The 23,585-nt window shown below is 35.3% G+C and overlaps 1 long non-coding RNA gene across 31 annotated transcripts in view; it reads left to right on the top strand.

The window, feature by feature from the left end:
- Positions 1-23,585, top strand: part of LOC110101196 — a 50,340-nt gene that overhangs the window by 2,521 nt on the left and 24,234 nt on the right. For 27 of the 31 annotated variants that reach the window (XR_003700075.1, XR_003700060.1, XR_002303653.2 and 24 more), the window contains exon 2: positions 7,162-7,240. This is a non-coding gene — a long non-coding RNA (uncharacterized LOC110101196). Of the gene's footprint in view, positions 1-3,913; positions 4,162-4,292; positions 4,369-4,389; positions 4,499-7,161; positions 7,241-23,585 lie in introns of all 31 variants that reach the window. The other 4 variants (XR_003700074.1, XR_003700071.1, XR_003700072.1 and 1 more) reach the window with 4 other exon arrangements.

The raw sequence follows: 23,585 nt of genomic DNA, 5'->3' as shown, positions 1-23,585 counted from the left end.
ATAAACGTTTTAATTTAAATAATATTTTTTTAATTATTTCCCATTTGATTATTAGACATGTTCCAATACATGCTTTATTGTCTTTATTTGCATGAACTGTGAGGAACAATATCGATAAAATAAACAAAAGGAAAAAGGGACAAAGGCGTCAGTCGCCCCCATCCAACCGGGTGGGGGTGCTACGGGCAAAAGTACCGGACGTTGGCTCTGATACTTTGTAAGTATTATAGAAATTAGATAAACCTTAAGGCCCAAAACCCCTGATGTGATTGTGCGAATTTCCAACCTTAGGACTCTGTAGAAACTCTATTTTTTATTATACATTTTAAATTCTAATTTAATTGAAAATTAGTTTTATTCTGTTATTCATATTTTCTTCTATTATTTAAATCCTCTTTATTTGTTTAGAACCCAAAACCCATTTATATATGCACATATTCCAAGAGTTAGTAACAATATTTTTCACTCCATATAACATTAGTAATACTTAAGGATAAAAATTAAGGACGGGTCTTAGAGAACTTAGATTTAGGATGCATGCACCCTCTAAGAAAGAAAACACTAAACATAAAAATTTTAGTGACATCCCACCTTAGGTTTAGTGAAAACCTTTAACCTAAACGCATTTAATATTAAATAAAAATGAAACAAATCATTAAAATTCTCTTTAAAATTTGAAAATTACAACCATGAATAATAATTCAAACCGCTATAAAATAAATGCATGAATTAAAATTATGAAAATAATAGGGGTAAATTAATTATTAAATTAAAATAAAAATCACGAGAATTAAAATAATAATAATAAACTTATAAGAAAAAAATCCCAAATAATCAAAACATATAAATCTCAAATATAAAAGTTAAAACATAAATATTAAAATAAAATAAAATCACAAAATGATTAAATAAATAAAAAAAAACTAATGAAAATTTTTATAACAAATTAATTAAATAAATCCTAAATAAAATAAAAAAAGAGAGGTTAAATAATAAATTAAAACAAATTAAATAATAATAATAATGATAATAATAATCTTAAAAATCTAACAAAGCATTAAAAAATTAAACAAAATTTTTAAAAAATCAATAAAACATGAACACTTTAATAAATCAATTAAAGTTTCAATAAATCATTTAAAATTAATAAATCATCAAAATTTTAAATAAATCATTAAAATTTTAACAAATTAAATAATAAAAAGGTAATTAATTAAGACAAGCATGTGCTCCTAAAACAATGTATTGCTAGCTTAGGGCTCGTGTGCCTAAAATAATGTATTGCAAGCATAGAGCTTGTGCGCCTAAAATAACATATTGCAACCTAATAAAAGCTGCTCACTTCCCAGCTTTATTCCTCTCCCCATCCCCTCCAAACGCAATTAATTAGATGGTTTCTCCTATAAAGAATGTTCTTAGAGGAGGAATGATATGCTTGATATGCAAAAATAACAAAGCGAAGATGCCAAGGAAACTGAAGAACATTAGTGCCATAAAGGCTCATTATGAAAGTGTGTAGAAATATTTAAACCACGAGTGCAAGGATTGTGAAAACAAATTTTTCTAGAAGTGTGAGCTCGAAGCTCACAAGAGGGACTTTGGGAAGCATAATTATATATTTATGACTGTGGTTTGGCCAGACGGCTACACAAAGAACTCGTGGATGGCTACACAGGCTCCACGTGGTAAATGATTATGACTGTGGCCCTCTAACGTAGTGGCTTGGTCAAACGGCTCATATATTCCTCAATGTCTAACATTATTGAGTAATGAATCATAGGGTATGATTGATAGGGTACAAAGCCCTCTGTTAGCTAAGGTTGACTTGAATTTGTTCCTTAGCTAAACATTCACCCAAGTCTATAAGGTCTCCTTATACGAAGTAACCCATTATTGCTAACAAGGATCATCGGTCATGTTGGGTCGACTGCCTACTCTGACTAAGCAGATTAGGGACCATGATGACCCATGATGACAAAACCATGTGATCTTGATATGGTTTGTCATCATTCCCCCCACCATCCGCTTTATGTGATAAGTGATAAAATTTTCAATTTTAAATATCTAAATATGCTGCTACTATACACTAGATACTAAGTATATGTTCAATAACTAGCCTTAATCAAAAGTGCTCTCTTGTTATCGAGAGGGATAATTAATTATAGGGACTTGCACCTATAGGAAACCAGAACTAAGATATCAAAGTCGTTGCTAAGAGTGCGAAATCTCTAGGTAGTGTCTTATCTCTATCTAATCCGCCTTCCAAAAATTTTCCATGAAGCATAATTTGTTAAAACTCTCCTCGAATACGCAGATAAGTAGGGGTTCTAAATCTCGAATTTTTGGAGCCCGCATACCTCAACCATAAACACATTAAAATGAGTGATGGTTTGATATTGTTGAGTATGACCTTAACTTCCTCCTTGTACGGGCAAGCAAGTCGTGGTTCTACTTCCGCTCGTAGAATGGGTTGTCCTATGATTTTGAGCAACCTCGCTTACAAGTATGCTTTATATTATTAGGAGTGGTGGCAGTCTTGTGGCATGTGGTGGCCTCCTCTCTGCTTAAGATTCTAAGACAATTTTTATAATGCATGTGACTTTGATGTCTATCCTATCTAACGGCCAGTTTGTTGGGTGAGTGATTGAGGATGCCATGACCACATTTCTGTATTATTTGATGTTTATGACTATTGGTGAATTCCAACAACTCAAGTAGCATATACGTTGAAATACTTGAGTGGTTCTTCTCACAAAGCTTGTTTCAATATAGCCGAGATACTACTGGCTCTAGATCATTAATCAATATGTTTGCAAGTATATTTGTTAAAATGCAGTTTTACCTAATGTGTGTAATTAAAGCTATGCTGCATGAAGCTTCACACTTGATTCCAAATACTACATATTCTTCCGCTTGTAAATTCCTTCATTCGTTTGGATTATCCACATTATTTACTACTTGAAGCTTTCACATAGTCATTAGCTATATTTGCGCTAAAAAAGAAAAGTGAAATCCTTATTTAGGGATGGATTATTAAGTCTTTTTTTGAAATCTAGTTGAATCAACTTCATTCTTGATTTGAAGAATGATTTTGAGTAGGCAACTTTTCAATTATTCTTATCCTGGAGTTTACCAAGGTTAATAGTGTGTCTAAGTTTGCTATAATATGGGAAAATAAAATTCTTTGAAAAGCCCACATAGATTTGGACTACTCCTATTTTTGTGATCAAATACAACATTAAAAATAGCATACTATTTCTAGAGATAAAAACAAGTCTACAGTAGATTCAAATACAAAAATAAGAAATTAAAAATCATTCACTTTCATAATTAAATACAAATAGAAGAATAATATCCCAAGTGAAATTTAAAGGTTATAAACACTAATTATAATTAATATTTTTTATAATCAATGCAATTGATATTAGAAGGCGAGGAATGCATTATATAAGAAGATATCATCGGTGGTTAAAGCCTTGCTGCGCCACCACCTTTTACTTTACTTCAAACCAAACATAAAATTTTTAAAACCCTTTTAAACCTTAGCATTAAGACCTAGAATGATTATACATCATTAAAAATTGATCAAATTGGATAGGAAGGCTGTCAACAAAATAATTAGGAAAGAATCATCTCATCTTCTTTATTTCTACGAATTCATCTATATGATGTCCATCGCACCGTAATTAACAAATATAATGACTACGCTCTCATATATGCTGGTTACGTGTCGGTGAAGTCAACCCAATAACCAGATGTGTTTAATCCAGATCTAAATTTCTAACCCATTTATAACTGAGTCAAATTCTAATAAGTTGATTTTGACCGGCTTAATTCCGGTTCGATTAGAACCCAACTAAATAACCATTTTTACACCCCCACCCCCCTAATTCTCTTGCTCCTCCATCTTCAGCTTCGCGTCTACTAGCAATCTCTATCTTGGGCTTCGCATGAGGAAGATTTTGAAAAAAAAAGTCTTATACACCTTCTTCTATGATGTTATTCCTGTCGGATCGGGAGTCAAGATAGGAGATCGCTGGTTTCCTTGAGGTCTTGGCAGTTATTCCTTTTAGATTTGGAGTCACAACGGGCACCCGAGTCATCGCTTCATGAATAAGCATTTCTACAACGTTCCTATCAGATCGAGATTTGGGACGGGAGGTTGCATTCACTACTCTTCTTTTTCATTTATTAATTTAGTATCTATGTTTTGGAAGTGATTTTGAATTCACTAATCTTCTTTTGCTTGTCAAACTCTCATGCACTATCAAACTCCCGCAAAACTTCTGCAGATAATGCATTGCATTCTCCTGTTCTAGCTCTGTGCAACCTTCGTGTTCTCCAACAACTTTCCGGCGATAGTCTGAGGTATCATTTCACGTTTTGCAGCAACACTCTTGTCCGACGGTGGTCTATTGGAACTTAATTATCGCTGATTAGTTGCAACTCCTTTCCAGAGGTCGTCTAAGGTTCTTATTGTTTTGATAAATGAAATCAGGTATCCGATTTGAGTTTTTCTTTGTTTTGAAGTGCACGAAAGTGGTTTTGCATTCACTAATTTGGCATTTGAACGAGCAACATTCACGTAGTGGTTTTTCATTAACTAAGTTTGCATTTGAATGAGCACGTGCGTTCACTTTTCTTCTTTTCATTTATTAATTTAGTATCTATGTTTTGGAAGTGGTTTTGCATTCATTGATCTTGTTTTTATTTATTAATTTAGTATCTATGTTTGGGTTTCTTCATTCTGTTAATTGGTGGAATGATTGTGTTGGACCATTTGAGTATAGTTTGTATTGGATTGGTAGCTAAATGCTTGTCTCGATGCTTTTAATTTGTTTAATTCTCTTATTATCTTGCCTAGGTTAATTAATAACTTACCTGTAGATATAAGCTAATTTTTTATGGGAAACTCAATTTCTCTATCAAAGTAAATCATTATAAATAATTTGAGAACTAACTCAGAACCACTCAGCTTAATAGCGTGCAGAGGAGATGGTTATTAATCAGTAGGTTTCTTCTATGTTATTTTAGCTAACCTCATGTGCATGATTGATGAATACCAATGCTGATTAAGGTACTTATATTCTAATAACTTGGAATCCCTTGATGTTCGTTGAAATGAGCAATTTTGTATTGAATATGCATTTTTTTACTATCTTTTTTTTTTGGCATTATTGAGGCCTCAGTTGGATGCTAGAGGTTCTAATCAATTTTGATGAAGGAATTCGGTCATCTGGATAAAAGATTTCTTCCTTTTATGCTGTTTGGTTCTCATAAAATCATGATTTGATGGATTTGAGTTTCATGGATGATCGTTTTCTTCGTCATTTCATTGGCTTCATATTTCATCTTGGCTGTACTATTTCTTCCTACTTGCATGCTTGTTTTAAGCGCCTTCATGCACTTAATATCTGCTTCAAATGCCTTTTGACATTTTTTGTAAACTGATATCTTTTAATGAAATTATAAAATTAAATCAACTTAGTTAATAAAAGATATAAAAAAGGCACATTTCATTGTTGGACAATTTTTTAAAATGAATTTGTTTAAAAAATTTTTAGCTGGAAATAAATCAAATGTTGCCTGTCGTTATCTTAGGCAACCACTAGCTGTACTACGGTAGCGATGCTCTCATGCTGGCGAGCTCTAACGAATTGTAAATAGTGTCGGAGATGGATTGGGCCTGAGTTGTGAACCTTTCACATGACTTGCCATCGGCCCATCGTATGTTCCGAATTGCCAGCCCGAATTAATTTGCTCGTACGAATTCCGAGCGACTGACCTTTAATAAGTAAATAAGAATATATATTCTGAAAATTATAATTTTATAAATTTTTAAAAAATTACATTAAAATTTGTAAGAGATAAAGGATTAAATTAAAATAAGGATATATATAATTTCTAATTAATCTTCTTTTATTTTATTTTTTAATTTTTATGAATTTTAGCAACTCATGAAACTTGTTGCTATAGTTCATTGGATCAAAGGCCATACGAGGGTACGATGGGTAATTTACATATTAAAAACAACTTTCTGTTACTTGGGGCAAAAAAATTGCATGGAGGCGGAAAAATTGGCATGGGAAGTGATCCTTATAGGACTGAGGTGGGGTGAGTGAGTCATTCCTATTGCTAGAGAGAGGAGGCGTAGGAGGTTTTTCTGTTCTTGCTGAAACGAGATAGGCGGACGACGATATATGAGCCATGAAACGAAAATTTCTCTTTTTAGCTCCCGGGCAGAGTAATTATCTTTTTTATTTTAATAACCTATTTTCCCTAATTTCGCCTTCAATTTGGCCTCAACCTTGCTATATGTTATTTTGCGTGAATGACCGGAATTTGTACATAGTCGGCAAACTTCTTGCTTCAGATCTCCGATTTGTCGCTGGCAAAGGACTTTCTCAACAAACCTAAGGTTCACGCGACTTTTCTCCTTTTGATTTTAAGCATGTAGGTTCCGTAAAAGGATTTCTTGCTTTTTATTGACTATATTTATGGCCAACGCTTGTATTTGATTCAAGTTTAGCCTGTGGCTTTTTTTGTTCTATGCTTGCCTTTGCATTTCATTTTCTGTTCAATTGATCGTGTTATTTGGATTTGCAAGTGATGAGAACACAGATAGGGACATCTGCACTCTCATTTAGTTTGATGATAGTGCCTTGGGATTTGAGATTAATGTTTATTTGATCCATTGTGTAACGAAACTGTTGGATTTTGATGCATTTTTTATATACATTTTTTGGCAGATTTTGCAAACATCTATTTCTTTTCTGAAACATCTAGCTTAGCACAAGATTTATGAAAAATTAAATTAGGCCCCCACTATACAAATTTTTTGGCTCTGTGACTGGTTCAATGCACCATATACTTCAATTAAAATTCAAAGGTAATTGAAGAGGTGATGAGATAGATTTTCTTTCGAGCATAGGAATCCTTCTTTATAGATTAAATGAATGGATGAAGTTGATGATTCCCCTTGCATTTCAATAGTCATTTGTTGAATTCACAATTTGTTGCTAACGATATATGTGATAATTATTTCAATACCTAACGAGAGATTACATGCATACATATATGTATGTTTCAATGTTTTGTTAGTTTAATACAAAATTATGCTAATGGTGACATAATTTTTCATACAAATTATGTGAGCAACAGTCTATTACCGAGCAATGCTTTGGAGGACAACAGAGGAAATAAGTCAACCTTTGGGAGCTTAGAAGTCTTCAATTGCAGGGTATATTTCTTTTTCAATTTCTTTTTAATGAGTTCATTTAGCCATGAAATTTGATAGGGACATCGTCAATATAAGCAGTTCAATAAAACATTTTAATGAAATCAAAGCACAAAAGAGATATTATCTTCAACCATTTTTTATATATATTGACATCAAGATCAAGCTTAGATAACTTTTCAAGACTAATTTAAACTATACAAATTTTTTATACAATCATAACACTAATTCTTAGAATTATTTCATTTCCATCAATATTTGGCATGAAAACTCCATATATATACATACTCTCTATGATTTAATATTCTATAGATATATGTAACAACGAAGATTGTCTTTTATTTGATTGTCAAATTAATCATCCATCTATTATTAGAACACTTAAATGTATATAGATATCATGATTTCAAATGATATTTAGCTTGCATTGATTTATCTTAGCTATTTTTCACATGTAGCATCATTTAATATATCATCACAATGTTCATATGCATGATAGTGTCTAAATTTGAATATGCTAAGAAGTAATACATATTTTTTCTGTCATCTACGAGTGACAATGACAGTCATTTGGATAGTAAACTTATGGATTTAAGTTGCCTTCATTTCATTTAAACAAAGGTACTATGACCGGAATCCATCGGACAAACTTTGATGAGATATGACTCTTAAACTTAAAAAGAAACCAAGGTCTTATGGCCATTCATATACATCAATAACACTTTTCCCCAAGCTTTTGGTCCTTGTAGAAATCCTTTTTTTTACCCAATAATCGATAATGATATAAAGGAATATTGATTAGTTTTAGCTCTAGGAGTGTCTAAATTTGATTGTTTTTAATTTAATTTGTATTGCTATATAAATTTTTAGGATGTGTCTTTAAACATTTATGGGTTGTTTGCTTGATATTTTTAATCATAATCCAAACAATTGCAAAGGCACATAAATCAAAACTTGGGAAGATATGTGTGGTCCAATTATAAGAAAACACAAGAAGAACTATTTTAAATGGAGTATAAATATGTAGCTGGTAGTGTGCATGAAGTAGAATAATATTACCAAATTAACTTTTAGAAAGAAATTTATTAAGAATGGTGCAACAAGCTATATATTTAGATAGCTTCCCATTATAATCCTACTAAGTATACTTTTTTTTATGTAAACAAAAGTATGGTTAAAAGGAGAATATAAAGCGAAGAAACTATAATTGACCAAAACAATCCCAGAAAAATAAACTTCATAATAATTCAAAACAAATCCAAGAAAAAGCTTCATAAGACTGGACACATTAGTTGAGATAAAAGCAAAAAATTTCTAAATATTGAGATAGATGGAAAGAAATAATCCTTTAAGCAAAGTACATAAAACAAATTGATAGAAGGATTGAAAAAAGAAATCTGGGATACAAAAATCCAAACAATACAAACTAAAAAAATGAAAAATCTAAGAAATGTCCTTAAATTATAGAGATGTGGAAGGCAGTTTGATGAACAAGTTTTGAAAGCTATGTAGTTTTCAAATGCAACACTCTTAAGTGATGAAACACCACACTTAATTTGTGGATATAACAGAGAAACGATATACATGTAAATCATCAAAATTACATTAAATGTGAAACACAATTTGACCATAAAATAGAAAAGAAGATATGAGAATGAACAGTTAAAATAATAAAGCTACAAAATAGTACCAATATAATGAGATGAATAAATGAAAGGGTTTTTTGTAAGGGTTAACTGGTCTTCATTCATAAAGTATTATTTTAGTTTTATAGACATAGACTCAAATAAATTTTTTAGAGACAAGAAGAGAAAAAGAAATTCCCCAAAAAACTTATTTCTTCCTCAAATAAACAAATACTTTAGGCTACTCGTACTCAAGTAAATAGAGAAGAAAATAGAGAAGATGCAGAAGAAGAAAATAGAGACAAGGGAAAAAAAAAAGCAAAGCAAAAGAAGGGAAGAAAGGGAAAAAATAGAGAAAAATCAGGGGAAAAGAAGGAAGAATAAAACAAAGAAGAAGAAGAAATGGAGAGGAAGACGAGGATGGAAATGAGGAAGAAAAAGAATAAAGGAAGAGGAGGAAGAAGCAAATAGAACAAATTGGTAGAAGTTACATGTGCGTGAGAGCAGCCGGCGGCAAGGTGGGCTTCAGGTCACGCTAGAGAGGGGTAGGCTGAGGGCTTCGTTCCATCTGGGCGTGCGAATAAGAGGGCCGGTGGCAGGTGATCTTCGAGTCAGGCGAAAGAAGGGAGGCGGAGGGCTTCCGTCTAGTGGTTCGAATGAGGAGAAATTATTAGGTGAGGACACCGGACAGAGAATCATCCGAATTTCTCTTGTCTGTAAAAGCACAGTTAAAGCACAATTAAAGTTCAACTGCTACAGTAGTTGCGCTTAAACTGGGCTTTTACTATAGAAATCTAGATGAATCTCTATGTCCGATATCCGCACCTAAAAATTTTCCCCGAACGAGAGGGAGAAGAGCAGGGGAGAGGTTTTCATTAATAGAAGATAAGAAAGGCTAATGAAAATTTGGTTATGCAAGTGAACAGATGCAATGATATGCGAACAGTTAGGATTTATTCAGTTTTTTGAAATGAATGATTAAGATGTTATGTGTATAATAATAATAATATAGTATCTATTTACTTAATTTATTTAGTTGGAAGGGTTTTAAAATTAATTTAGTTAATTTTATTTGATTTATTTATTGAATTACTTATTTTGTTAAAGTTTATTTAAGAGCTTTAGTTAAAATTTTATTAATTTGTTTTGTTAAAAGAGACTCAAAAATTATTTAATTCATTTATTTAGTTAATTTATTATATTAGTTTGTTTAATTAATTTATTTAGTTAAAGATTTATTTAAATAATTTATTAATTAATAGAGCTTTTAAAATTTATTTAGTTCATTAAATTATTTTATTAATGTCATTAAAAGATGATAGTTATGTATATCGAGGGGTGTCAAAATGAGTTTTCGGGTTAAATTCAAATCCAATATGAAACTGACCCGCCTTCACGTGCTCCAACCTAAACTCAACCCAATTACACAAACGGGGTCATAAATCTGAACCTGAACCAGACCCTCCCTAAATTAAGCATAGAGTGCGGTCGAGCACGACCGGGCTGGACGTGGGATGCGAGCGGGCACTGTAGGCAACATGAGGGATGTGACTTACACGATGCGTTATAGAGCAAAAGCTTGCTCGCCAGTACGGTAGCAAAGCACGCGGAAAAGAACACCTGAAATTTCCTCGGGTAATTGTTGAATTTCCCATAGTGATATAATTAAGATATTTTAGTTATTTAATTTATTTGTATTGCTTAAAGAATAAATTTATAAATGATTTTTAAGATATCTGACATTTCATTATTTTTTTATTTACTTTTCTCTTTTATCAGTGATTCAACTTATTTATTAGATTTCATAAAAAGACTTAATAATAATACTCTTTCCTCAAATCAAATGACATAACATAAAAATATATATTCAAATTAAAAAGGTTCATGCATATTAGCTGGCAAATAACTTACAAACACTGATAGTTCAAAGATACTCATGTTACGTGCTTCTTAGAAATACTAATATATTACATTTATGAAAGTGATGGCATAAACCATGTTGAAGGAGGCTAATTATGTTGCCAATCATAGCCAAAAAAAAATATTGGAAGCAATCATTTTGAAGATCAAAAAGACCAAAATCACAATCAGCTTCCTCTATCAACATTTCATCCCAATGATCATTAAAATATACTTAGTTCAGTCTAATTCTAGGAGCAACCTTGTGATACAATGTAAATGTCTGGTTACAACCTATAAAAAAGGAGAAACCCTGTAATAACTTGTATTTTGACTTTGCTCATTTTTTCTAGAGTCATTATAACTCCAAATCACAATCTGTCTTCACAATGGTATTTTGATCAAAGTATTTTGCTTACATGAATTTTTTCCATAATTTTTGGACACCGGTGAAAATTCTTATGGAATTTGTACATGTAGGTACAATGAGGATTTCGGGACCTTTAGGTGTCCATTTTGTAAACTGATTTCACATATATTTTTTAAATATTATGATTTATTTTATGAATAATTCTTCCAAATTAAATTATGGGGCATCATAATTGGTATGTTTTGATTGTACTGATTTGATTTATATTGATTTTGTGCCCGAATTCTAAAGGGAAATGTCGGGGACGACATTTTCTTAAGGTGGGTAGATTGTAATAACCGGTATTTTGACTATACTAATTTTTTATGGAGTTATTATAACTCCAAATCACAATCCATCTTTGCCATGGTATTTTGATCGAAGTATTTTGCTTATACTAATTTTTTTTATAATTTTTTGGACATTGGTGAAAATCCTTAAGGAATTTGTACATATAGGTACAAGTGAGAATTTCGGGATCTTCAGGTGTCTATTTTGTAAATTGATTTCAACAATATTTGTTTTAATATTACGATTTATTTTATGAATAAATATTTTAAATTAGATTCTGGGGCATCATAAACCCTCCCAATCCTTCCTAAAGATCCATTGAGAGAATGAACAAGAAGAAGTAATAACAGATGGCCCTAACTTTAAAATCGAGATCCTAATTATCTTTCCAACGTACCTATATCACCCGGTATATACCTTCTGTTATTTGGTATATCCTAAAATGTTGTCTCTCTCTCTCGGCTTTTAAAAGACTTTCCATTAAAAAGAAAAAATAGTTCATGCAATCAGAATTTTTTGTTAATGGGTCTTGTATCGATGGGCATATCATTTAAATATTTTGTCCATTTAGGTCAAAGGCCAGCACCAATGAGAAATGTGTGATTGCATAAAATTGTTGCTCTTCTTTATGATAGTAAACATCCTCAAACACCTCAAGCCAGTTGGTGTGGTAAGAAAGAAATTATGGACAGAGTGCCCAAGCTTGGTCATCGAGCTTTGCTTGGGTTTATAATTCGAGCCGATTTTGCCTCGAGATGCATGCTTAATCAAGATGATTTTTGGATGGTGCCAAATATACTTGTTCATCCAAAAATCATCTTGATTAAGCGTGCATCTCGAGGCAAAATTAACTTGGATTTTCTAAAATTAAAATTTGGAACATCCGAATTCTGATTTCAGCAAACTTATAGTCATACTGACTGTCTCGGAATTACAAACCTAACAACACCAAAATCGGCTCAATCCGAGCATAAATGTTCAATTCAAAGACACTAAGCACTTTTGGAAGATTCAAACAACAATAGGGATTATTAAACAAATTTCAAACGTAATATACATATAGTCGAATCGATTAATAACGCCACCATTCTTATTCCATCATACACTTAAACATTACATAATGAAAAAAAAAAGTAAAAAAAAAAAAATATCATAACACCACCTTCTTTTCCTTACCCAATATAACATAACACAAAACACATACGCATATAATCAAATATTAGCGTTACTTATAACTATGCAGGCTATATTCCCGCTGGTGAATTTCTAACTCGCATTTTCTTCTAAACCTATTCCCACATTGACTGCACTTGAACTTGTGAGATTTGTGCAATGTTTCGTAATGATTGCTCATGTCTTTAAGCCTAGTAAAGGTCTTCGACCCGGCGTTCTTGTTTGAGCATGCAATGCACTTAACACAACTCTTTTTATCCCCTGCCTTTTGAATTGTACTTGACATTTTGGGGAATGTGAGAGTGAGAAAACAAGGGAATAGATCAGAGGATGTGAGAGCGAGAAAAGAAGGGAAAAGAACAGAGAGAATGGGCAAAAACATTTCCTAACTTGGAAAAATTTATAATTGCAATATATTCCACGTGGGGTACAAGGAGTAAAGCATGACGAGAGACTTTCTCTAATTTCCTTAAATCACGTGATCAAGCCATGCATGCAATAGATAAAATCAACCAGTAGAACTAGTCAGTCTAGTCTAATTTTCAAAAACTTTATATATATATACATACACGTCCTCCAAAAATTATCTTGATCGGGCACGAATCTTGGTGCAAAATCAAGTTGGAAACTTCCAAAATTAAATTCTGGTAAGCACCTGAACTCTAATTTCAGCAACTTACAGTCAACTGAGCGTCTAGATTTACAAACACAACGACAACCACCCATTCGACCTCAATTCGATGCCCAAATGAGTCCAATCAAATACCCGAAGCACGTTGTTGGAGAAGTTTAAACAAACAATTTAGGTTACCAAAGAGTTTGCAAACATTACGTGCTTAATAGTGCGAATCAGAGCAAGCATCGCGACAAAATCCAACGATCCCAAGATAGAATTCTGACTATCATTAAGCCTTCAGATGTATGACGAACGGATGCATGATCAAGGGATTCAATATCGGCCGTCCATCTAACCACTCCTCAATTTGCTTCTTGATCTCTCACCTATTTACGGGACATGTCAATCCAAAAAAATCTTTAAAATACCTCTCATTTCTCTTGAGAGGGGGGAAGGAAACAAGAAGAAAAGAAGAGAAGATAAAGGAAGAGCCCCTCCTTGACACACCCGCCGGAGTTTCGTCGGACCACCGCCGGACCACACACTTAAGGCCTCATCTCGCCGGACCACCGCCTGACGCCGTTTCTCCGCCGTCCACCACTTGAGGCCCTCGCATTCCTCGCCACCGCCGGACTTCCGTCGGACACCACTTGAGGCCCTCACCTCTGTCGGACCACCGCCTGACATGTTGCTCCGCCGGACCACCACTTGAGGCCCTCACCTCCGCCGACCACCGACTGACGGCGTTGCTCCGCCGGACCACCACTATGCCCCGTGTGCACCAGGCCACCACCCTGAGGCCCGAGCTCTCACCGGACCACCACCTGAGGCCGTACTCTGCCGAACACCACCTGAGGCCCGGACTTCATGTCGGACCACCACTTGAGGCGCTCACCTCCGCCAGACGCACCGCTTGACGTCGTTGCTCCGCCGGACCACCGACTTAAGCTCTGTGCTCCACCAGGCCACCACCTAAGGCCCGGACTCGCCAGGCCCACACCTAAGGCATGGACTCCTCTGAGCCATCACTTGAGGCCTTGTGCTCCACCAGACACCACTGAGGCCAGGACTTTTGCCGGACCACCACTGAGGCCCGAAACTTTGCCGGACCACCACTTGAGGCCTAAGACTTCCGCCTGATACCACTTAAGGCCATGTGCTCCACCAGGCACCACCTGAGGCCTAAACTTCTGCTGGAACATAAACTGAGGCCCTTAATTATGGCACGCACACTACTAAGGCCCTGTGCTCCACCAGGCCACCACCCGAGGCCTGGTCCACCTGAGGCCCGGCTCACACCAGACCACCACCTGAGGCCCGGGACTCTTATCGCCATCACTTGAGTCCTAGACTTTTGTCGGACCACAACTTAAGGCCCTGTGCTCCACCAGGCCACTACATGAGGCCCGGACTCCAACCGGACGCACCACTGAGGTCTGGGACTCCACCAAGGGCTCGGACTCTGCCGGACCACCACCTGGGCGCGGACTTCCACCGGAACATCGCCTGGGGCCGGACCTCCGCCGGACTACTACTTGAGGCCTTGAAGCTCCACCAGGCCAGCACTGGTGGTGCCATAGAGTTCCTCCAAGAACTGCTAACCTCCATCACCAGATAACGATCTTTCTAACACTTGTCTCTTGCCGACTATGGTCCTTCCGACCTCCGTCTCTTACTATGGTCTTTCCGACCTCCATCAACAGACTTCGGTCTTTCTGACCCCAGTCTTCTGCCGACTACAGTCCTTCTGACCTCTGTCACCTATAATGGTCCTTCCGACCTCCATCAACAGACAACGATCTTTCTGAACCTAGTCTCCTGCCGACTACGGTCCTTCTAACATCCATCACCTACTATGATTCATCCGATCTTCATCACCAAGATAACGGTCTTATGACCCCAGTCTGCCTGCCGACTACGGTCCTTCTGACCTCCGTCACCATATAATGGTTCTTTACCGACACTCATCAACAGACAACGTTCTTTCTGACTCTCCTGTCTCGCAGCCAACTACGAACTTTCGAACACCTGTCTCCTGCGTAGGTCCTTAACCGCCTCAATCACCTACTACGATCATTCCGACTTACATCGCCAGCAATGGTCTTTCCGACCTTTGTCTCCTGCCGAGTACGCGTCCTTCCGACCTCCATCACCTACAATGGCCCTTCCAAACCACAAACTTTCTATGTTGATTATTGTAACTCCCACCATGTAATGCGCTCTATATGATGTACATTTGTAACATCAAACTAAGGCCTTCTCTCTAAAAAGGGCCTCATTTGTAATCGACTGCACATACCAGTGGATTCATTCAAACTAGGCCAGACCATGTGGTTTTTCCCCCTTTTCAAGGGTTTCCAACATAAAAACTCTGGTGTCTCTTATTAATGCTACACCTCTCACTTATCTTAATTGTTGCTGTGATTTTCTTAACAACGCTAAGACGTTAAACTATTATATTTCTCTCCCGCCACGAATACTCCACGACCGCAATAATTGGCGTCGTATGTGGGAACCTAGTTCTCCGATTGGGGACAATTTTTTGCCCCAACTTGAAAAGGTCGTTCATTGTCAACTTCCTTACTTCAGGTATGTTGTACTCAATTTCATGGATTCAACAATCTGAACGGGGGGCAACCTTGACTCCAACTATGATCAAGAAACTCGTCCGGTGATTCCATCATCAAGATGATATTCAGTAAAATATCAACAAATGCAATGATGCTTTCAATCAATTTATAACAGCTTTATACTTCCTCTTCGGGACTTCTACTCCTTGGGCAAGATCTTAATCTCGACCTCAAAAAGGCAGAAATGATTTAAAAATATATTATTCTTCACCTTTGATTCTGGAATACAACGCGGCTTTCGTCCCCTCCCATTCAAGGCAAAATTGATCACCAGGGACCGATCAACCTCTTCTAACACGGTTACACGTCATCTAGAGTAGTTTGGCTCTGACATACAATCTCGAAAATGTCTTATAACCTTGGTGGATTCTCTCATCCTCTTCCATACAGGTTAGCGTCATCGAGCAAAGCTCTGACATACGACTCGGATCAGGTCTTATTCTTGGTGGATTCTCTCGACCTCTTCCATACAGGTTAACGTCATCAAGCAATAGGCTTGACATACAACTTCGGATATGTTTTTACATCCTTGGTGAATTCTCTCAACTCTTCACACAGGTAACGTCATTTACCAGCAGTCTAAGTACAACTCGGATGGTCCTACATCCTTGGTAATTCTCTCGACTTCTTCCACTAAGGTTAATGTCATCGAGCAAAGGCTCTGGCATACATCCTCGGATAGGTCTTACATCATTGGTGAATTCTCTCGACCTCTTCCACACAGATTAACGTCATTAAGCAGGGCTTTGACATACAACCTCGGATAGTCTTACATCCTTGGTGGATTCTCTTGACCTCTTCCACAGAGGTTAATGTCATCGAGCAGGACTCTGACATGCAATCTCAGATAGGTCTTACATCATTGGTGAATTCTCTCAACCTCTTCCACGCATGTTAACATCATCGAGCAAAGGTTCTGACAAACAACCATGGATAGATCTTACTTCCTTGGTGGATTCGCTCGACCTCTTCCACACTGGTCAACATTAGCAAGCAAATGATCTTACTTACATCCTCGGATATATCACACATCCTTGGTGGATTCTCTCGGCCACTTCCACACAGATCACCATTATCAAGCAAAGGCTTTGACATGCAACCTCGGATAGGTTAAGCATCATTGGTGGATTATTTTAACCTCTTTCATATATGTTAACATCACAAAAATATCATTGGGTTTTTACTTGTTGTCAGACTTCTGTTAAAGAATATAATTGTTTTGAAATTTAGGACTTTTACAACCCATTTACTTGAATATTACTTGAAAATGAAAAAAAAAAAAAACCAATGGACTCCCAGCATGGTTAGAATAAAACTCATTTTATAATCATCACAAATAATCATAAAATCACTAATCATCATCGCGTGCTCTTTTTGAGCAACCTGTATAAAGGTCACGCTTTTAATAATTGGGGGCTAACGCAACATAAGCACCTGCATACAATCTTGTGAATTAAATGAATTAATTATAATTTAACCCCCATATATTAAAGCATAAGCTTGGTTATGTGCATAAAATTGAATTAGTAAACATGAATATCCAGATTGTTTCTAACCTATTGATAATCTAATACGCCCATCCCAGATCACAGAACATAATCATAAAATACATCACATATAGCCACACCAAGCAACATCACACCACCCACAAAGACAAATAATTTTTATATTCTAAAAATGTACAATAAATAATAATGCCCTAACCAAAAACTAGAGTTAGGTGTCCTAACAAATAATTATAAGATTGTGTCAAGTTATATGAGTTTGGATAGGTGCAGAGATTGTTCTTTCTTAAAATTTTCTATTGGTCAAATTTGGTTTGTTGAAAGTCAACGGAACTTTAATTTAAGTTTAAGTTTTAATATTTTTGAAGTTTTAAAGTTTATTTTATGATAGATTTTTATTATTGAAGTTGATTAATGATTGATTGTTAAAACTCTTTTGATTAACCATTTCAATCATTAAAGCTCTCAATTCAATACACATTTTTTATTACTAATTTGTAATATTTGAAATTTAATACCCGGTCAATTCATTTGTGATATTGTCATAATGGGTACGTTGGGCACGAGGATCAATGCCTCATTATGACATGTAACCCGGTAGCCCAAGGTTTCTAGCTTATAAACTTTATTGATAATGTAAAAATTATTTTGTCCTTTATGTTTGATTATTTTTTATTATTGTTCATTAAGTTGGGTGATTACTGGATTTTGGTAATTAAATTATTTTTTATTATTTATTTATTTTTATTAATTAAACTCATCTCTATAGCTAACTTTCAATTTTATTCAAAATCTTGAAAGTTTCTAATTTTTAAAAATTTCTATTTCTAATTATTAAAGCATAATTTAAATTATTAACTTATATGAATTTATAATTATTCAAATTTTAACTTATATGAACTTATAATTATTAAAGCATAATTTAAATTATTAATAAAATAACTCCCACGTATTCAATGTCTCTTATACTTGCAAACTATTTTGGGATGTGAACAAAATTCAAGTAATCAAATCTAAACGCTCCTAAAACTAACTCAAATGCCAAACATAAAAACGATGTGTTCAAGTTATGAATTTAAATCATATGAAATAAAAGTTGGGGTTTCTACAATACCCAAAGATTGGAAGAGCCTAAAAGTACTGATGAGGACATCTAACTGTGGAAAGTTTATCAAATAAGGAATCGAATATCGACGACCACACTTAGGTCACTTTATTTTTTATATATTATTTGTATTTGATTTATTTATGTCTTTTTCGTTTTTAACCTCACTTAAGGGAGTAGGTTTATTTAAGCCCAGGGGATACTTTTGTCTTTAGAAATATTATTATATTTAGACTATTTATAGCCCATTTCCACTCTTTTGAGATGATGATGAATATTATAAAAAATTTAACACTTGTGCTCTTGGAGAGTTGTGAAAATTCTTAAAAGTTTGAAGTCCCTAGGTGTGGGCAAAGCAACACCCGTTAGCCGCAGGAAGCGTCTGGGCTCACGGTCAACATCTTCCCCCATCTTCCTTCCTTTCTTCCTAGCCGCCAACCCCCCTCCCTTTCTTTTCTCGTGGTTGAACACCCCTTCTCCCTTCCAAACTGCAGGCCATTTAAAATAGAATTTGATCAAACTAAATTAAAAGATAAATAAAACCCTTTACATTTGTTTATTCATAAGATGCTAAAGTGAAACAAAAACAATCATTATAACATATAAGAAATATCAAATTTCTAAACAATTAGCCATTTCTGCAAAGAAATGTTAATATTAATGAAACTTTTTTTGCCTGATCAAATGATATTAAACATGAAGATTTAGTAGAGTAAAGAAAAAACAAAGCCTCTATATTTCAACATGAACCAAAAAAACTAAAATGATTACTCATATAGAAAGATTCACAGAAAAGATTAAGATTTTTCATAAAGATTTTTTTCTTCTTCTTTTTTTATGCAATCTACTGGTATTACTTTCCCATTTTCAAAGGTGGAGATTTCTTCTATCATGCACAAACATTTGATTTGGGCTAGCTCTCAAAGAAAATACACAGTGGAACTTTATATGTAAAAGCAAGTACAATGATATAAGGATTGCAAGTTTAACAAAATGTTTAATGGCCACACAGTGATGCATACTCCTTAACAAAATACACAGTGATGCTAGCTCTCAAAGAAAATTATAAAGGCTCTAAATCATTTTTATGCCTGTGACTGGCTGACCTCAAGTTGAGGGGTTGATTTGATATATGGAAGAAAGCATCTAGATCTTAAAAAAAAGACAACTTGTACACTTGAGTGGAATGTATGAGGCAATGAATCATGAATTTGTTAATGGTGCCAAATATACTTGTTCACTATGGCTTTTAAGCTCAGAAATCTATGTCAAGATTGCTCAAGAGCTCCATTGCAACATTATTAATGCCCTCTTAATTTGATCTAATATTAGATCCTGCTGATAAAGATCCTTTGGCTTATGGAAATTTCGCACAACAATAAGCAGCAATTTGGTCACTGGCCGGTGGCCACTCATTTCATAGTCAGTAATGTCATTAAAAACGAATATATGAAAGTTATAAGAATCGTCGGAAGATATATCAGCATCAAAGGGCTTGAAACTACTTATGCACGATGTTGTAAGCTCCTGAGATAATTAAAATATGGAAATTTTACAAGAATAAATTCCACACAACTGAAAAGGCTTCAATCCTCTGTCTCTCGAAGAAAAATCTGCCGAATATGTATGACCCGTATTCTACAATTTTGTAGGCCTCATCTAAACTCGCAGAACAAAAAGCTAATGGAAAGGATGAGGAAGAGAGAACAAACCGTAGGTAACATAGGCAGCAGTGCCCACGGCACTGGTGATAGCCGCAATAGCCCCGAACTTCAATAGGCCCCAGGTTCTCCGGAAACCAATCGTGCCCGTAGGAGAGGAAGGAGGAGGCGGTGGGTTCACCGGAGGGGGATCGTTAAGGATAGCGGCTGAGGAGACCATCTGCTCCCTCGATGGATCAGCGGAGATTGTAGAGGAGCTGAATGGCCTGGTATTGATTCTCGGTACGAAAGGAACGACGCGATTCCGAACGATTCGAGACAGAAACCTCGCCATTTGGAGAGAATTCGACAATTCTTCAAGCGTCTGCAATCGATTTTGCGAGAGAAATCCGAATAAGAGAACGTCGGAGGAGGGTGGGAGCGGCGAATAGGGCCGACGCCGGAGGAATCAGGATGTTTCGTACCACTTAACCGCACTTATTGTCCACATGAGTGAGGTATATTTAAAGATTTTTTGGATTGACATGTCCCGTAAATAGGTGAGAGATCAAGAGCAAATGAGGAGTGATTAGATGGACGGCCGATATTGAATCCCTTGATCATGCACCGTTCGTCATACAATTGAAGGCCTTAATGATGTCAGAATTCGGTGATCTTGGGATCGTTGGATTTGTGTCGTCGAGCCGCTCGATTCGACTTTAAGCACGTCATGCTTGCAAACTCTTTGGTAACCTAAATTATGGTTTAAACTTTCCAACAACGCTTCGGGTATTTGATTTGGACTCATTTGGGCTCGAATTGAGTCGAATTCGGTGTCGTTGAGTTCGTATATTCGAGACGCTCAGTTTGACTGTAAGTTTGCTGATATTAGAGTTCAGATGCTCCCAGATTTAATTTTGGAAGTTTCCAACTTGATTTTGCACCAAGATTCGTGCCCGATCAAGATAATTTTTGGAGGACGTGTATGTATATATGTATAAAGTTTTTGAAAATTAGACTAGACTGACTAGTTCTACTGGTTGATTTTATCTATTGCATGCATGGCTTGATCACGTGATTTAAGGAAATTAGAGAAAGTCTCTCGACATGCTTTACTCCTTGCACCCCACGTGGAATATATTGCAAGTATAAATTTTCCCAAGTTAGGAAATTTTTTTTGCCCGTTCTCTCTGTTCTTTTACCTTTTTTTCCCACTCTCACATCCTCTGATCTATTCCCTTATTTTCTCACTCTCACATCCCCCAACATGTCAAGTACAATTCAAAAGGCGGGGGATAAAAAGAGCTGCGTTAAGTGCATTGCATGCTCAAGCAAGAACGTCGGGTCGAAGACCTTTACTAGGTTTAAAGACATGAGCAATCATTACAAAATATTGCACAAATCTCACAAGTTCAAGTGCAGTCAATGTGGAAATAGGTTCAGAAGAAAATGCGAGTTAGAAATTCACCAGCGAGAATATGACCTACATAGTTATAGGTAATGCTAATATTTTTTTGTATGCGTATGTGTTTTGTCTTATGTTATATTGGGTAAGGAAAAGAAGGTGGTGTTATGATGTCTTTTTGTTTACTTTATTTTTTTTCATTATGTAATATTTAAGGGTATGATGGAATAAGAATGGTGGTTTTATTAATCGATTCGACTAAATGTATATTACGTTTGAAATTTGTTTGGTAATCTCTATTGTGATTTGAATATTCCAAAAGCGCTTCGTGTCTTTGAATTGAATATTTATGCTCGGATATAGCCGATTTTGGTGTTGTTGGGTTTATAATTCGAGCCGATTTTGCCTCGAGATGCATGATTAATCAAGATGATTTTTGGATGGTGCCAAATATACTTGTTCATCCAAAAATCATCTTGATTAAGCGTGCATCTCGAGGCAAAATTAACTTGGATTTTCTGAAATTAAAATTTGGAACATCCGAATTCTGATTTCAGCAAACTTATAGTCATACTGACTGTCTCGGAATTACAAACCCAACAACACAAAAATCGGTTCAATCTGAGCATAAATGTTCAATTCAAAGACACTAAGCACTTTTGGAAGATTCAAACAACAATAGGGATTACCAAACAAATTTCAAACGTAATATACATATAGTCGAATCGATTAATAACGCCACCATTCTTATTCCATCATACACTTAAACATTACATAATGAAAAAAAAATTAAAAAAAAAAACATCATAACACCACCTTACACCACCTTCTTTTCCTTACCCAATATAACATAACACAAAACACATACGCATACAATCAAATATTAGCGTTACTTATAACTATGCAGGCCATATTCCCGCTGGTGAATTTCTAACTCGCATTTTCTTCTAAACCTTTTCCCACATTGACTGCACTTGAACTTGTGAGATTTGTGCAATGTTTCGTAATGATTGCTCATGTCTTTAAGCCTAGTAAAGGTCTTCGACCCGGCGTTCTTGTTTGAGCATGCAATGCACTTAACACAACTCTTTTTATCCCCCGCCTTTTGAATTGTACTTGACATTTTGGGGAATGTGAGAGTGAGAAAACAAGGGAATAGATCAGAGGATGTGAGAGCGAGAGCGAGAAAAGAAGGGAAAAGAACAGAGAGAATGGGCAAAAAAATTTCCTAACTTGGAAAAATTTATAATTGCAATATATTCCACGTGGGGTGCAAGGAGTAAAGCATGACGAGAGACTTTCTCTAATTTCCTTAAATCACGTGATCAAGCTATGCATGCAATAGATAAAATCAACCAGTAGAACTAGTCAGTCTAGTCTAATTTTCAAAAACTTTATATATATATACATACACGTCCTCCAAAAATTATCTTGATCGGGCACGAATCTTGATGAAAAATCAAGTTGGAAACTTCCAAAATTAAATCTGGGAGCACCTGAACTCTAATTTCAGCAAACTTAAAATCAAATCAAACCTCTAATGAGGAGAACTCAATGGCATTAAAAGTGATCCAATTGAAGCCTACATAAGTCCAAATCAAACACTTAAAGTATTATTAAAAAACTTCGGATATTAATTAGAAGATCAAATGATCTTCAAATGTGACATGCTTATGGTCGAATAGAGTGTCTCGATGAGATGAATCCAATTAACCCAAGGCTAATTAATTCTGACATCATAAAAACCCTTAAATGCTAATGAACGCTTCATGATCAAAAGGAATTGATATTGACTGTATGATGGAGTTTTTTGGATTCTAATTCAAATTATTAAAATACCGATCTCAAAAAGCCTATAAATAGAGTTCATTCTCCACATAAAGGGAGGAAGAATAGAGAGAGAACTAGAGAGTATGGCCATTGATGACCACCAACCAATATCGTTGTCTACGATGATCGCCAACAGCAATCATCTTCATCTTCAATCTTTAACTTTGATGTTGTGAACTAATTGTCTGCCTATGGACATGAGACCCTTATAATTGTTATA

The sequence above is a fragment of the Dendrobium catenatum genome, unplaced genomic scaffold (genome assembly GCF_001605985.2).
Source record: "Dendrobium catenatum unplaced genomic scaffold, ASM160598v2 fragScaff_scaffold_211, whole genome shotgun sequence".
Taxonomy (NCBI): Eukaryota; Viridiplantae; Streptophyta; class Magnoliopsida; order Asparagales; family Orchidaceae; genus Dendrobium; species Dendrobium catenatum.
Note: the sequence above shows the minus strand (reverse complement) of the source record. Positions and strands in the feature narration are given on the sequence as shown.